The 14,959-nt window shown below is 42.5% G+C and overlaps 1 protein-coding gene across 7 annotated transcripts in view; it reads right to left on the reverse strand.

Annotated features, from left to right (window-relative positions):
* The window catches only part of PALM2AKAP2 (PALM2 and AKAP2 fusion), a 370,520-nt gene that overhangs the window by 123,718 nt on the left and 231,843 nt on the right, over positions 1-14,959 (reverse strand). Inside the window, exon 1 of one of the 7 annotated variants that reach the window (XM_061632612.1) lies at positions 63-512. The exons of the other annotated variants lie outside the window; for them this stretch is intronic. The gene's annotated coding sequence lies outside the window, so the exon portion shown is untranslated. Of the gene's footprint in view, positions 1-62; positions 513-14,959 lie in introns of those variants that run through there. 7 annotated transcript variants of the gene reach the window in all.

Genomic DNA, 14,959 nt, shown 5'->3' on the forward strand with positions numbered 1-14,959 from the left:
GCGAAGAACACGAGGCGGCAGCCAAGGGCGCCAAGACGGAGAGAAAGGGAAGAACGACCTACCTCTGCTTCTCTCGCCGGCTTCTCCAGCAACAAGCCAAGCCGCTTCACCCCGCCGGCGGCGAGGTCGCTCTCTCTGCGCTAAGGCGCGCGCGGAAGGGGGTGGGTTACAGCACAATCCACCAGCGGCAAGAGCAGCCGTCTGTTTTCTTCTCTTCCTCCACCTCCGCCGCCTCGTTCGGCCCGCCTCGGTGGCGGGCGCCTGCTTCCAAGTTTGGGAAGTGTTGCAGCGGCGGTAAAACCCACAGCCTCTGAGAAAGGGAGGTGGTGGGTGTGTTGTGAGGCAGCTTCACCGCATGACATTAATGCCAGCCGGGAAGGTTTTTTTGTTTTTTGGACAAGTTTGCAACGCCGCCGCCTTCTCTTCTCAGGCTTGCGCTTCCGCTGCTGAATAATAAATAAATAACCGAAGGGGAGCTTGGCGCTTTCGCCCTCGTTCGCTCCGCACTGCCGGGGGGGGGGGGGGAGGAGAGAGACAGCCTCCTCAGATTACCTCAGCATCCATTCGAGACTCACCGCGCCTGCAAATTTACTGCTGCTCTTCTCCCGCCATGGTTGGGAGGGGGCAAAGTAAACACACTTACAAAGTAAACACACTTAGGAGCCATAAAGATAGCCGTGTCGTTTCACTACACCTTTATTAGGCCAACCAAAGAATTACTGCTGGATTGCAACTTGTAGTCTGAGAGGACTTCAGGTTTCAACTATCTCTAGTGGTTTCTATGACTATGCGTGCTTACGCCTAGCTTAGGCTGCTTTGCTGCCCTGGTCTCCTTCAGGAGGAAGGGTGGAATATCAATCAAATAAACAAATAATCATTCCTGGATGGGAATAGCCTGGCCTCAGTTGCCCATACTTTGGTGACCTCCCAACTGGTCTATCATAATTCTTCTTCTTCTTGGTCATCACTCATGACCGAGTAAGATTGTCTTCCAAAATACAGTCTTTAACAATGGATCCGTCTGAATCTGTATCCACCACCAATGTACCAGACCAGCCTTTCTCAACCAGTGTGCCTCCAGATGTTGTTGGACCACAATTCCCATCTTTCCTGACCATTGGCAATGCTGGCTGAGGCTGATGGGAGTTGTGGTCCAATATCTGGAGGCACACTAGTTGGGAAAGGCTGTACCAGACCATGACTGGGGGCTTCTGGATTTCACAGTCCTGCCTCCGTCGCCATTTGCCAATCGCCATGGGACTTTTGTTATGGAAGACACCTCGGCGTGAATTTGTTTTATGTGGGGAGATCGGTGCACCACGATCAACACACAATCTTGACAGAAAAAGTCTTTGATCCAATGGCATGGGTACCATGACGATTGGAAGTCCTTTATCTGCTGCAGCCTTCATCTGCTTTCACAGCCGTTGTAATGTACACATTGTTATCCTCTGCCTGTTCTGCCATTGAGGACTTTCTTGGATCATTCTTTGTCTGGTTCCTCTCCCTTGACCTTACCGCCGTGGGTGACCCTGCTGGGAGTACATGACTCCCGACGGCATCACTCACAGAGTTCATTGGAACATGCAAGCCCACTCACTACTACAAGGTGACGATCCAGCGAGGGGTCTATGGTAATGCACTGTATGTGGAGCTGCCCTTAAAGACGGTGCAGAGGTTGCAGCTAATGCAGAATGGAGCTGCTAGGCTGATAACAGAGGCAGCTAATTGGGACCATGTGCCCCTGGTCCTGACAGCGCTGCACTGGCTGCCACTGAGCTACTGGGCTCAACTCAAGATACTTACTAGTACTAGCATACAAAGCCTTAAACAGCTTGGAACCCAAGTACCTAAAAGATTGCCTTCCGCTAATACCTATCAACCATCTTGGGATCTGCAGGGGAGACCCTGTTGGTGATGCTACCACTGGGTGCTACCCAGATGATGTTGACCTGTGACAGGGCCTTCTAGATGGTGGTTCCCCCTTTGTGGGAGTGCCCTGTTTCCCTCTTTACTGATTTTTACGACAAATTTAATAACATTCTTATCTACCCAGGCGTTTGATAGCTGAAAGAAACTGTTCCTGACAACCTTGTAATTATTAGCTGCGGGGGCAAGTGATTGTTTCAAACGCTTTTATTTTATTATTAGTTGTATTGTTTTATCACTCTTGCGTTTGTCTCCCTGGGCTCCCTTGGGAGGAAGGGAAGGATATACATTTAATAGAAAGAAAGAAAGAAAGAAAGAAAGAAAGAAAGAAAGAAAGAAAGAAAGAAAGAAAGAAAGAAAGAAAGAAAGAAAGGAATTTGAGTTCTCCAGAGCTCTTCATCAAGCTGGATATTAGAAACACAAGGAGGGGGTGGGGGAGAGACAGAAAGGCTGCTAATGTTAATAAAGTTATCTATGTCTTATAAGCCTGGTCTTATGCCCCCCTTTTTAGAGGTGGGAAGGCTCGCTTATTTTCACTGCATATTCTCAGGGGGAAGCCAGATGCACAGGACTGCCAGGAGCTTTAAGGCTATGGTAGACTTGCTACCTGTCCCTGTGTAGGACATCCTTCCGCATCCCCGCCAGATGTTTTTGACTATAACTCTCAGCAGCCCCAGCTAGCACCGCTATTGGGGAAGGCTGCCCATCCACATATATAGTTAGCCCCTACCACTTATAAAGATATTATACAGCCATTAGAGTGGCTGTATACTGTAGCCAGCGTGGATTTTTCACATTCTGCAATGTTAAATTGAAAATACCTTGGGCCAGTCACTGCCTCTCAGCCTCAGAGGAAGGCAATGACAAAACCACCTCTGAATACTGTTTACCATGAAAACCCTATTCATAGGGTTGCCATAAGTCGAGTCGTCTTGAAGGCAGTCCATTTCCATTTTCAAACATGATTGCACAGAAATAAATCCCATTGAACTCAGAAAGTATGCAAATGATCAAACCCACCCTCCCTTCTGCTCCCTCCTATCCCCTCCCTCTTGCCCCTTACCTCCCCCTTCCTTTGCCCCTCCCTACCCATCCCCTTCCAATACCCTGCCCCTCCCCTTCCTCCTCCCCATGTTCAGTTTTACCTATCTTAAGCATGATTGCATGGGAGTAAATACCATTGAACTCTATAAGCATGCAAATGATTAAACCTGCCCTCCCCTCCCACTTCCTTTGCCCCCCTCAAGTCCGTTCCTGCCCCTGCCCTCTCCTCCTCCCCCATGGTCAGTTTTACCTATCCTAACCATGATTGCATAGGAGTAAATCCCATTGAACTCAATAAGCATGCAAATAATCAGACATGCTTTTCCCTCCTTGCCCTCTCCTCTCCCTCCTCCCCTCCCCTCTTCCGTCTTCATCCTCCCCTGCCCACTCCAGCCCTCCCTCCCTCCCCCCCGGTCAGTTTTACCTATCCTAAGCATGATTGCACGGGAGTAAATCCCACTGAACTCAATAAACATGCAAATGATCAAACCTGTCTTTCTCCCCTCCCCCTCCTGCCTGTTCCCATCCCCCTTCTCCCCCTGCCCTCCCTGCCCTCCTTCCTCCCCCATCCCTTGTGGTCAGTTTCAACTATCCTGATTGCAGGGGAGTAAATCCCACTGAACTCAATAAGCATGCAAATGATCAATCCATTCTCAGCAAACTTGCACAGGATCCCATTTCTTACCTCCCGGATTAAAAGCAGAGAAATTCACTATGTTACCAAAAAAAAAATCAAGCTACACAGGAAGTGGATTGGATTGTGAAAGACCAACCCAAATTGTGTTTGCATTTTGATAAATTTGTAGGGCAGTACAATATCTCAGAGAGGTGGTCAGGTCTCCTGCTCCCCTGGTGCATTCACTATAGCTGCCTAATTTCCCTGCTTTTTAAAGTTTGATAGAAATATCTGTGGGCTATAGGTATGTGCTTAAACTGCAAGGTTTTTTGCCTATTAGTGAATTGAATCAGAGTTGAGGAGAGCTGCCTCATTTCTGTTACCAAAGCTCTTGTTGAAGGAGCTTGGGTATGTTTAGGCTGGAGAAGAGAAGATGGGAGGGCACATGATAGCAATGTTCAAATATCTGAAGAACTGTTGTGCAGAAGATAGAGCAGAGTTGTTCTTTGTTGCTCCAGAGGGCACAACTAGAATCAGTGGGTAGAACTTTAAGGGAAGCAGATTTCTGCTAAACATTAAGAGAACATCTTAATGTAAAGGGCTGTTCAACAGTGGATCAAATTGCCTGAGGAAGTGGTGGGCTCTCTTTTACTGGAGGCATTTACACAGAGGCTGAGCAGTCATCTGCCAGGGATGCTGTAGTTGCATCCTGCATTGCAGTTCTTACACTGAACAGCGGTTGGACTAGATGACCTCTTAAGATACCTTCCAATTATATGACTCTATAAATGTGAATGAAAAAATCACATTAAAACCACCATTATCCAGCAAATAAACTGCAATGTAGTAAGTAGTTTATATTACTAGCCACTTATTCAGCTCTCCTAGGTCATTAACTTTGCTTCTGTGCTCAAAGTACATAGTCTACATTGATTTGGTGTCATAGCAAACTCTCACCTTCCAGCAGCATCCGCACATACCAAAACAATTTCCTCAAGAACTTCCACACTTTTTTTATTATTACAGGCTGTGGTTTATTTTCCCTGTACACCACACTGGGCACTTCTCTGAGCATTCCTCAGTGTTAATCATAGGAAATACTGTATCAAGTGGGTGGCTGGGTTTTTTCCAGGTCACAATTTTGATTCCATATTTTCCCTAGAAGTGAGAGCTATCATTCGTTCTTAAGATAAACAATTGTTCACAACCGTTCCCGTAGACACAGGCTTAGTTGTACTGATCACTGGCCTGAACACATGTCTGTCTACTATGTTGCTTCTCTTCTCTTGATGAGGAAAACATGGAACCTAAGCTTTTGTCTCTCTACTTGGAATCTCAGAAGACCATACTGGAAATTAAAAGGAGTTCTTATGCTTTCCTTGCAGAAACATTACAATGCAAGATGACAGTCTTTAAATCACTTCTTAAGTCCATTCACTGAAGTCATAAGGTGTGTGTGTATATACATCTGAGGATCCATAATGAAGGAAATATTGAAGAAAACTTTACTTTTATTATAGCTGAGCATCTTCAATGACAGGGAGATTGCCTGATTAATAAATACACCTAAAACTTGAATTATTTGACCCCTTGCAAATTTATCAGAATTAAATGTAGATGGTGCTGCTTTCTTGGCCCACACAATACAGCAAGATATCTCAGTGTTCCAGTTTTCCTATTTCCTACTTGTGGGTATTTTAATTAATACTAATTAGGCAGGAGACTATTAATAAGACACAGAGGAAATCAAGTGCTGTTTCATCATGCATATTTTACTGTCTTGCTCATTGCCTGTAATTTGCATTTTAAAACAGTTGCACCAGTGGAACAAAATTGGTCTTAAGTGCTTTCAATAAAGTCACATTTTTTAATGTTATGAGTCTGGCTTTTGGATATGCATTAAAAATTAGTAGAGATGTGAAACACTTTCCGGATTGTTTTAAGAACTGGAGTGGCGGGAATAGTCCCAACCAAGTATTCTGGGATGTAGCAGCAATATAGAAAGAAGAAGAGTCATGGAAAATACAGTATATGACTGATCATTGTTGTTGCTTATTAAAGATTAACATTTGCAGGACTCCCCCTCCCCCCAAGCTGTGTCACAGAAATGGTAATGTGGAAGCACATGGCAGGATGCAGTATTCAGCTGATTTCTTGCATACAAGGCTGCAATTCTATATACAGAATGAGATCTTTCTGTGTTTTAAGAAATGCAATCCAGTGGTGCTGGCCACTATTTAAGATGGCTTTCGAAAAGGATTAATACATTTGTGAAGGACAGATGCCTCAGCAGCAACTAGCAGCATGTTTGCTAAGTAGAACTGCCAGGTGCAGAAACAGTACACCTCTGAGTACCAGATGCTGAGCACAAGCAGTGGGGAAGACCATAGCAGTCATAGCAGGCAGTAGAGCCTGACACTGATTTTATGGTTTTATGCCTTCTACGTTAAATTTTACCTTTGTAGTCCCCTTTAGTACCACTCCCTATATGTGTGTGTGTGTATGAACGTAATTGTGATTAACAAAACAGAGGTTTTTATTGTATTAACAAAACGTTTCAGCTTCTGCCTTCATTAGCTGCTAACATACAAATGCTGTTGCCAAGGTGGCAGTTATAGAGCTTTGAGGATGGAATGCTCAGAGGGGCTTCAGCTACAGAAGCTAAGTAGTGGTGGTATTGTCCTCCAGGTTCAGGCCATGTGGTGCCAATGTGTCCAGAGAGTGTATCCAAAAGTTCTCCCTTTTAGTCAATGCTGCTGGATCTGTTGGCATCTCTATCGCTGTTATAGAAAAGTCCAACAGGCTGTGACCCTCAGTGTTGAAATGTTTTGCAACTGGTTGCTCCACTTTTTGTGTTAAGATTGCCTGTTTGTGGTTTCTGAAGCATGTGTGTAGGTCAGTTGTGGTTTTTCCTATGTATTGGATATGACATCCTGGTCTTTTGGATTCAATGACATAAATTATATTGCAGAACCTGCAGGTGATGTTCTGTTTGATGTAATATGTCCTGCCTGTCCTAGTGCTTGTAAAAGTAGCTGTCTCCCTGACACAGGTGATACAGCGTTTGGAGTGACAAGGATGAGACCCAGGATGCTGATAGGTGGCTTAAGCACAGCTCTCACCAACAGTCTGCGCCAATTAGGAGGCTGGCGAAATGCTACAACATGGCTCTAGCAAGATGTTTAGAGTTGACATTGTATTTTATATTATATTTTATGTATTTTAATATTTTTTTTATTTTGTTTATAATCTTATTATGTACGTCAGTGATTCCCAACCTGGGGGCCACGGCCCCCAAGGGGGTTGGGGAACAAAAGAAAGGGGGCTGCGAAGAAGAGTGCAGAGGAATGCCGCCTCTGCCGCCACCGCAAGAACAGTAGGCAGAAGAATATGTGATTATTTCAAGAAATTCAGGAGTGAAACTCAGGAAGGCTCACTGCTTGTTCAGCGCCCACCTGCCTGCCTTCTGTGTGTGCACACGGACACCACACAAGTCCTCCCCTCTCACGTTCCTTCCGTGGTCCGTTGGTAGACCTGGTGGATTGGGGTGTGTGGGTGGAAGAGGTGATGGTGCTGAGGTGAATCCTTCTGTTCCTGGAACCGCCTCAAACGAGGAGAAGGGGCTGCAATGGCAGAGCAGGAACAGCAGCATGCTGTCTCTTGCCGCTTCCGTCATCATGGCTCCCCTGTGCAGCAGCCTGGCCTGCCGGGGATGCAGGTGAGAAACCAGCCGACTACTCCTTCCCCTCTCTTTTTTCTGCTTAGGCTTGAAATTGCTACTGAGAGGTTCCCAAATTAGAAGGGCGTGGAGGGAAGGCTTACAGGAGACTGCCCCACACACTTCTCCCCCCCCCACTAGTGATATGCAGGGCTTTCTCCTAGGGTTACTAACATTGGGAGGGGGCGGAAGCAGTAGGTGGGGGGGTCAGGGTGGGACGGTGTCTGGCCAAACCTGTGTCTGGAGGGGGGGCAAGGGGATGCCTGAGTGTGATGGAGTTAACAACTATTCAGGCTGTCTCATGAAAAGGAGGAGGGAGAGGACGGAGTGTTTCCCAACTTGCCTTGCTCAAGGAATCATCCCCTTCTTAAATTAATGGGCAGCCCTTCCCCCTTTCATTATTTGGATCCTGTCCTCATTTGGGGGCTTAACTCTATATATGGCTCAGATCTTTTAAAAAGCAACAACCGTGTACTGATCCACTATAGTTAAGGAGAATAGATGACCTTCAGGGTGTCCTGTGCCATCCCTCTGAATAAGTGTGGTATGATACATAAGGATCATAAAAATGTTCAAATACAAAGAGGTAATTTTTGGCTGGCTTATGGAAGATTGTGTGTGTGTATATATATCTCTGTCACACACACCCCTTTGATAAAGAGATGTAAGGGATTTTATCTTTAGTTTCTATTCCTTGTTTTGCTTTTTTGTTAGCAAAATCGAAATATGGTAAGACAGTGAGCCACTGTCACAGCATCCTTGAGGGGTGGGAGTCTATGGGTATGGGTGTGGATGTGTGTGTTTTGGGAGCTCGTGTGTGTGTGTGTGTGTGTAAGGGGTTGGTGCGTGAAGCCCCTAGTTACCTATCCTTCAAATTTTGTTATATTCTGTAATCTGCCCTGGGTGAAGGGCAGATAATAAATATCATATTTGTTGTTGAGATGAACAAAAAATGACATTACTTAACACTTCATTATGTATTTTTTTCAATTAACAGATACTAAAATTACAACAATTAGCATGTGGGGGTCACAAAATTTTTTGAGTTTAAAAAGGGGGTCTTGTACTCCTAAAGGTTGGGAACCACTGATGTACGTGTTTGATTTTATTTTTGTAAGCCGTCCTGAGTGCCCTATCATAGGGTAGAAGGGTGGGATAGAAATATTTTAAATAAATAAATAAATACTGTGCCTGTGAGTTTTCTAGGGCAGACCTTGGTCTCATCTAGCAAAGCAACTCCTACATTTTAACATGCATATCTAAACAGTTGTTCTCTTCTTCACTTTTTAGTGGGGATGAGGGACAGATTTTGGTTGTAAAAAAAGACAAAATTTGGAGTTCTCTCTCCTTTTAGTCTCATCTTCGGATATAATGATGTACTAGCAAAAGGGAACACAAAGATTTGTAGAAATAATTTTTGTTTTAAAAGAAACAGAACTCTTAGGCATTCCTTGCGTGTTTCATGAAAGTCTAATGAAACTAGGTAATCCATCAATCACACAGAAGAGCTGTGGGAAATGTGGAGGTCATCTTCATATGAGCTTTAAATTGTAACACAGGAGTATTTAATATCATAGGCAGGCTTTGTGGTCTGGTAAGAAAGAAACAGCCTGCAAGGCAGGAGTTTCTAACCACTTATTTATTAATAAATTCTGTAGATATGTGTGAGTTCTCTCCAGGGAATGGTCACTTGACCAGCTGTGACTTTTACAATCCAGCCCTAAACGTAATTATTTGGAAGTCTTGCTATGTCAGTGGTATGTACAAGGAAGTGTATGCTTAGCATAGCACCATTAGAGACTATACAGTGCTGGGTACACCAGTTCTTCAGACTGCAGGTGGGCAGCCACAAGTGAAGTCCTATAACAAAGCATATACATATCTACTCAGAAGTAAATCCCATTGAGTTCAGTGGGTCTTATTCCCAGATAAATGGATACAAGACAGCAGCCTAAATGTTTGAATGGTCCCTCGTGCTCCCCCCCCAAAAAAAAGTCATAAAAGGCATGTTTAAAATTAGCAATCAGGTTGGCATCTCAGTTAGAACCTTCTTCGTGGCAGGGTAGGAGAACTCAGATATTCCATCCTCCAGTCCAAATGTGGTACAATCCAGCAACCAATGTATAATATGGGGCTTCTGATCACATGGCTTGGCTCTTTATTTCATCCCCTGTAGGTCAGGGATAGAAAGGGATAACAGCAATTTTGCTTACTAGTAGTTGATGTGTCCCAAAATTTCAGAACTTTAAGGAAAAAAGAAAACAGGGCTGTTCAAAATGGGCAAAGAGCAGGCATCTTTTCATGCCTTTCTTTGACATATGGCTGAAGGCAACCTCCCTTTGACAGCTGGTTCCTATAAAAGCTACTGTATGCTAAATAACAGCTGCTTCTTGCTGTCACAGGTGGTAACTGTGAAGAGTTTAGATGTCCCCTATCTGCCTGCTTATTTAGCTATATCTTGTTAGGCAGACGTTCAACATCAGTCTTTGCATGTATTCAGTGCAAGGCAGCTTTAGCCTGAGTATAAGCCTCTCTAGCTGGCTAGTTAAAATCTTTCATTCTAGTGTGCACCCTTTTGCACTAACTTAGACTGAATCTCATTCACCATTTTGTTGCCTGGATAAATGAGCAACAAAAATGGTCAATTATGTTCAATATAAGTTAGTGCAAAGTGATGTACATTGGGGTAAAAGAATCTTAACGTCCCATGTGTACTTCAGAGGTCTAAATCAGTAGTGACTAACCAGGAGAGAGATCTTGGGATCGTGGCGGACAGCTCCACCAAAACACCAACTCACTGAGTATGACAGCTGTGAAAATGGCAAAAGGTCTGAAAATAAAAATGCCAGTATCACAGTGTCCTATAAAAATCTATATTGTGGCCAAATTTGGAATAATATGTACAGTTCCGATTGACCCCCATCTCAGAAAGATAGCTTTTTGTAGATGTATCAGAAAAATCAAGTCTTAGAAAGTTGTGCATGCCAAAAACAAGCTTTCCTAGATCTCTTGGAGAACCTAGTGAGCACTGCCCCCTCCCACACACATACAGTCTCTTGGGTTCCCCTTTCAACTCTTTCTGAAAAAATTATGTATGTTTTCTTTCCAATTGTTCTTGTTCTGATCAGCTCATAAGCTTTCACTGCATATTTCAAATGTCTCCCCACCCTTAAAAGGAGAAAAGGATATTTCTAATAAGGTGGCTAAACAGTTTACATTACGGGCAACATTGTGTAAATATCATCTTCAATTCAGAACAATTACATTAATAGCTTAACATCCAGACCACATTTCACATTCATTGGAGAAGTTTGTTGAATACTATAGCCTGGAAAAGATTTATTGTTTCCCTTCCTGCCCTTGATCTGAGAATGCATATCAGCTAAACCATATATAGCACACTCTATATAATGATATCCAGAACAATTGCTTATTTAAGCAATGGCAACCCCCCCCCCCAAAAAAAACACAAATAGATGCTGGTTAATTGGCTGGTAATGCTGAATAAAATATTTCATTCTTTGTTACCCACTTACATTCCCCATGATGGTGAGGAGGTAGGTTTTGTATATGAAAGAAGATAATTTGTCATACTTGTATTTGTTCTTCCTTCTTATGCTAGTCTGCTGAAGCCTTTGAAGGAAAGAGGAAACTCTTTGAACGAATCCATCGCATCCAATGTTCTGTATGAAGTTATTACCATCTCCGCAATGAAGATGAGAAGATGATTTCTTATGATATTTGAGTAGACAGTATGGGGGGGATGACATCTTGTTTGCTGCTAAAGCTAATGACAACTAAAACAGTGCACATACATTGATGCTTAGGTAGACTGAACTTACAGTAACTTCTTTAGCTACTGAATGACAGCAAAAAATCAATGTCCAGAAACCGGGAGTGCCTTTTACTGCAGAGGACATCCACTATAGTCATAACTATGGGATCTAGAAAGAATGATGGACCAAAGCATGTGGCTTACATATAAGCAGCCCTTTGGAATGCGGTAAATCTATTAACCATTATATGATCTCTGCATGAGAGGTTTTTCTTGTGTGTTTTTCTGATCTTGAACAGACACATATTAGATTTCGGTTTCCACAACTGAAATTGCAGTCTGCACACAATAAAATTAGTATAGTCTCTCAGAAAGGGAGAATTCCAGAGAAACAATGGCAGAGGTGTATGTTAACTCACTCTTTCCCAATTTTTTTGTTGTTATGTGCCTTCAAGTCAATTACGACTTATGGCGACTCTATTAATTAGCAACCTCGAGTAGCATCTGTTGTAAACCACCCTGTTCAGATCTGTGGCTTCCTTTATGAAATCAATCCATCTCTTATCTGGCCTTCCTCTTTTTCTACTCCTTTCTGTTTTTCCCAGCATTATTGTCTTTTCTAGTGAATCATGTCTTCTCATTATGTGTCCAAAGGATGATAACCTCAGTTTCATCATTTTAGCTTCTAATGATAATTCTGGTTGAATTTGTTCTAACACCCAATTGTTTGTCTTTTTCACAGTCCATGGTATGCACAAAGCTCTCCTCCAACACCACATTTCAAATGAGTTGATTTTTCTCTTACCTGCTTTTTTCACTGTCCAACTTTCACATCCATACATAGAGATTGGGAATACCATGGTCTGAATGATCCTGACTTTAGTGTTCAGTGATACATCTTTGCATTTGAGGACCTTTTCTAGTTCTCTCATAGCTGCCCTTCCCAGTCCTAGCCTTCTTCTAATTTCTTGACTATTGCCTCCATTTTGGTTAATGACTGTGCCAAGGTATTGATAATGTCCCCATTGTCAACTTTAAAGTTACATAAATCTTCTGTTGTCATTACTTTAGTCTTCTTGACTTTCAGCTGTAGTCCTGCTTTTGTGCTTTCCTCTTTAACTTTCGTCAGCATTCGTTTCAAGTCATTACTGGTTTATGCTAGCAGTATGGTATTGTCTGCATATCTTAAATTATTGATATTTCTCCCTCCAATTTTCACACCTCCTTCATCTTGTCCAATCCCACTTTCTTTATATGTTCTGCATATAAATTAAACAAATGGGCTATAAAATACACCCGTCTCACACCCTTTCTGACTGGGAGCCAATTGGTTTCTCCATACAGTACAGCTCTGCTTTACAACTCTTTGCTGTACGGCGCTTCGCTAATGCTGCGGTCTCAGTTAGACACAATTAGACTAAAGCACCACTCATATGGCCCTTGTTCCGCTTTTACAGTGGTTTTTGGGTGTCACGTGCCATTCTGTTCAATGAGTTCCGCTTTTCAGCGGTTTTCGCTTTTCAGCGGTGGTCCGGAACATAACCCGCTGTATGAGTGGGGCCCTACTGTATTCTGTACATTACAGTAGCCTCTTGTACAGAGTATAGGTGGTGCATCAGGACAATCAGATGCTGTGGCACTCCCATTTCTTTTAAAGAATTCCATAGTTTTTCATGATCTACACAATCAAACGCTTTGCTGTAATCTATAAGGGTGATTTTCTTCTGAAATTCCTTGGTCCGTTCCATTATCCAACGTATGTTTGTGATATGATCTCTGGTGCCTCTTCATTTTCTAAATCCAGCTTGGAGATCTGGCATTTCTTGCTCCATATATGGTAAGAGCCTTTGTTGTAGAATCTTGAACATTACCTTACCTGCATGTGATATTAAGGCAATAAGTCAATAATTACTGCATTCCCTGGAATCCCCTTTCTTTGGAATTGTGATATATATTGAACGCTTCCAGTCTGTGAGCCATTGTTTAGTTTTCCATATTTGTTGACAATTTTTGGTCAAACTTTGGACAGATTCAGTCTCAGTAACTTGTAGCAACTCTATTGGTATGCCATCTGTTTCTTCCAAGTATGTTAAGAGCAGCTTTTACTTCACATTCTAAAATTTCTGGTTCTTCATCATACGGTTCATCCGTGATTGAATCTGTCATCCTTGCATCTCTTTTATATATAGTTCTTCAATGTATTGCTTCCATCTTCCTTTTATTTTATCTCAGTCAGTCAGTGTGTTCCCCTGTTTAATAGTCCACATCCCTACTCTTGGTTTAAATTTCCCTTTCATTTCTCTAATCTTTTGGAATAGGGCTCTTGTTCTACCTTTTCTGTTGTTCTCTTCTATTTCTATACAGTAACTATTGTAATAGTTCTCTTTGTCCCTACATACTAGTTGCTGTATTATTGCATGTAGGGTTCTGTGTTTCTATCTCCTTTTGCTTTTGTTTTCCTTCTCTCTTTAGCCATTTTAAGAGTTTCTTCAGTCATCTATTGACATCTTTCTCTTTTTAACTAGAGGTACTGTCTTTTTGTATTCTTCCCTGATAATGTCTCTGACTTCAATCCATAGTTTTTCTGGTTCTTTATCAACTAAGTTTAAAGCCTCAAATCTGTTCTTTATTTGATCATTATATTCTTCTTGGATGTTATTTAAATTGTATTTTGGCAATATGATTGCTTTGTTGTTCTTCTTTAGCTTTACTCTGATTTTTGATATTACCAGTTCATGATCTGTACCACAGTCTGCTTCTGGTCTTGTTTTCGCAGAAAGTATGGAACTTCTCCATCTTCTGCTACCAATCATATAATCAATTTGATTCCTATATCGAACATTTGGTGATGTCCACGTGTACAATTGTCTTTTCGATTGTTCAAAAAATGTGTTTGTGAGAAACAAATTATTGGCTTCACAGAATTCAATAAGTCTCTCTCCTTCTTCATTTCTGTCTTCTAAACCCCATTTTCCCACAATGTCTAGTTCTTCTCTGTTCCCTACTTTTGCATTCCAGTCCCCCATGATTATTATGTTTTGGTGTGTGATCAATTTCTTTCTGTACTTCTGTGTAAAATCTCTCCAGTTCTTCCTTTTCTGCATTTCCCATTGGAGCATAGACTTGGATGATGCTTATGTCAATAGGTTTCCCATTTAATTTCATTGATATCACTTGCTCAGACCTTGTGTTATAGCTCCTGATTGCTTTTGCTACATCACTTCTCACTACTAAAGTAACCCCGTTTCTTCATTATTTCTCATTTCCTGCATAAAATATTTTGTAGTTGCCTGATTGAAAATGTCGCATTCCCATCCATTTTAATTCACTCACACCAAGTATTATAATGTTGATGCATTCCATTTCTTGCTTGACAATTTCTAACTCCCTGGTTCATGCTTCTCACATTCCATGTTCCTATTGTGTATGTCGTACAACTCTGGACTCTCCTTTTGCATCTGTGCGCATCAGTTTCTGGGCTTCCTTTCGGCTTTGACCCAGTTGCATCATTAGTCAGAGCACTGCTCGTACTTATCCTTTGTTCTTTCCCAGTAGCTTGTTGAGTGCCATCTGACCTGGGGGTCTCATCTTCCAGCACTATCTAGCATTGCATTTTGGATACTCTGTTCATAGGGTTTTCATGGTAAGGGGTATCCAGAGGTGGTTTACCCTTGCCTTCCTCTGAGTCTGGATGCATCTTAGTCTGGTGTCTCATTTTTGACCACTCCGCCTTGGGTGACCCTGCAAGGAGTCTAGCCTCTTGGTCTAAACTCCTGATGGCATTGCTGTCAGCTTCTTGAACACTCTCAAACCCCCTCACCACATTAAGGTGTGTATCCTAGAGGAGGGTTCCCCAATTAAGTAGGTAAAAGAGATG

Source organism: Rhineura floridana, chromosome 1 (assembly GCF_030035675.1).
Source record: "Rhineura floridana isolate rRhiFlo1 chromosome 1, rRhiFlo1.hap2, whole genome shotgun sequence".
NCBI classification, from domain to species: Eukaryota; Metazoa; Chordata; class Lepidosauria; order Squamata; family Rhineuridae; genus Rhineura; species Rhineura floridana.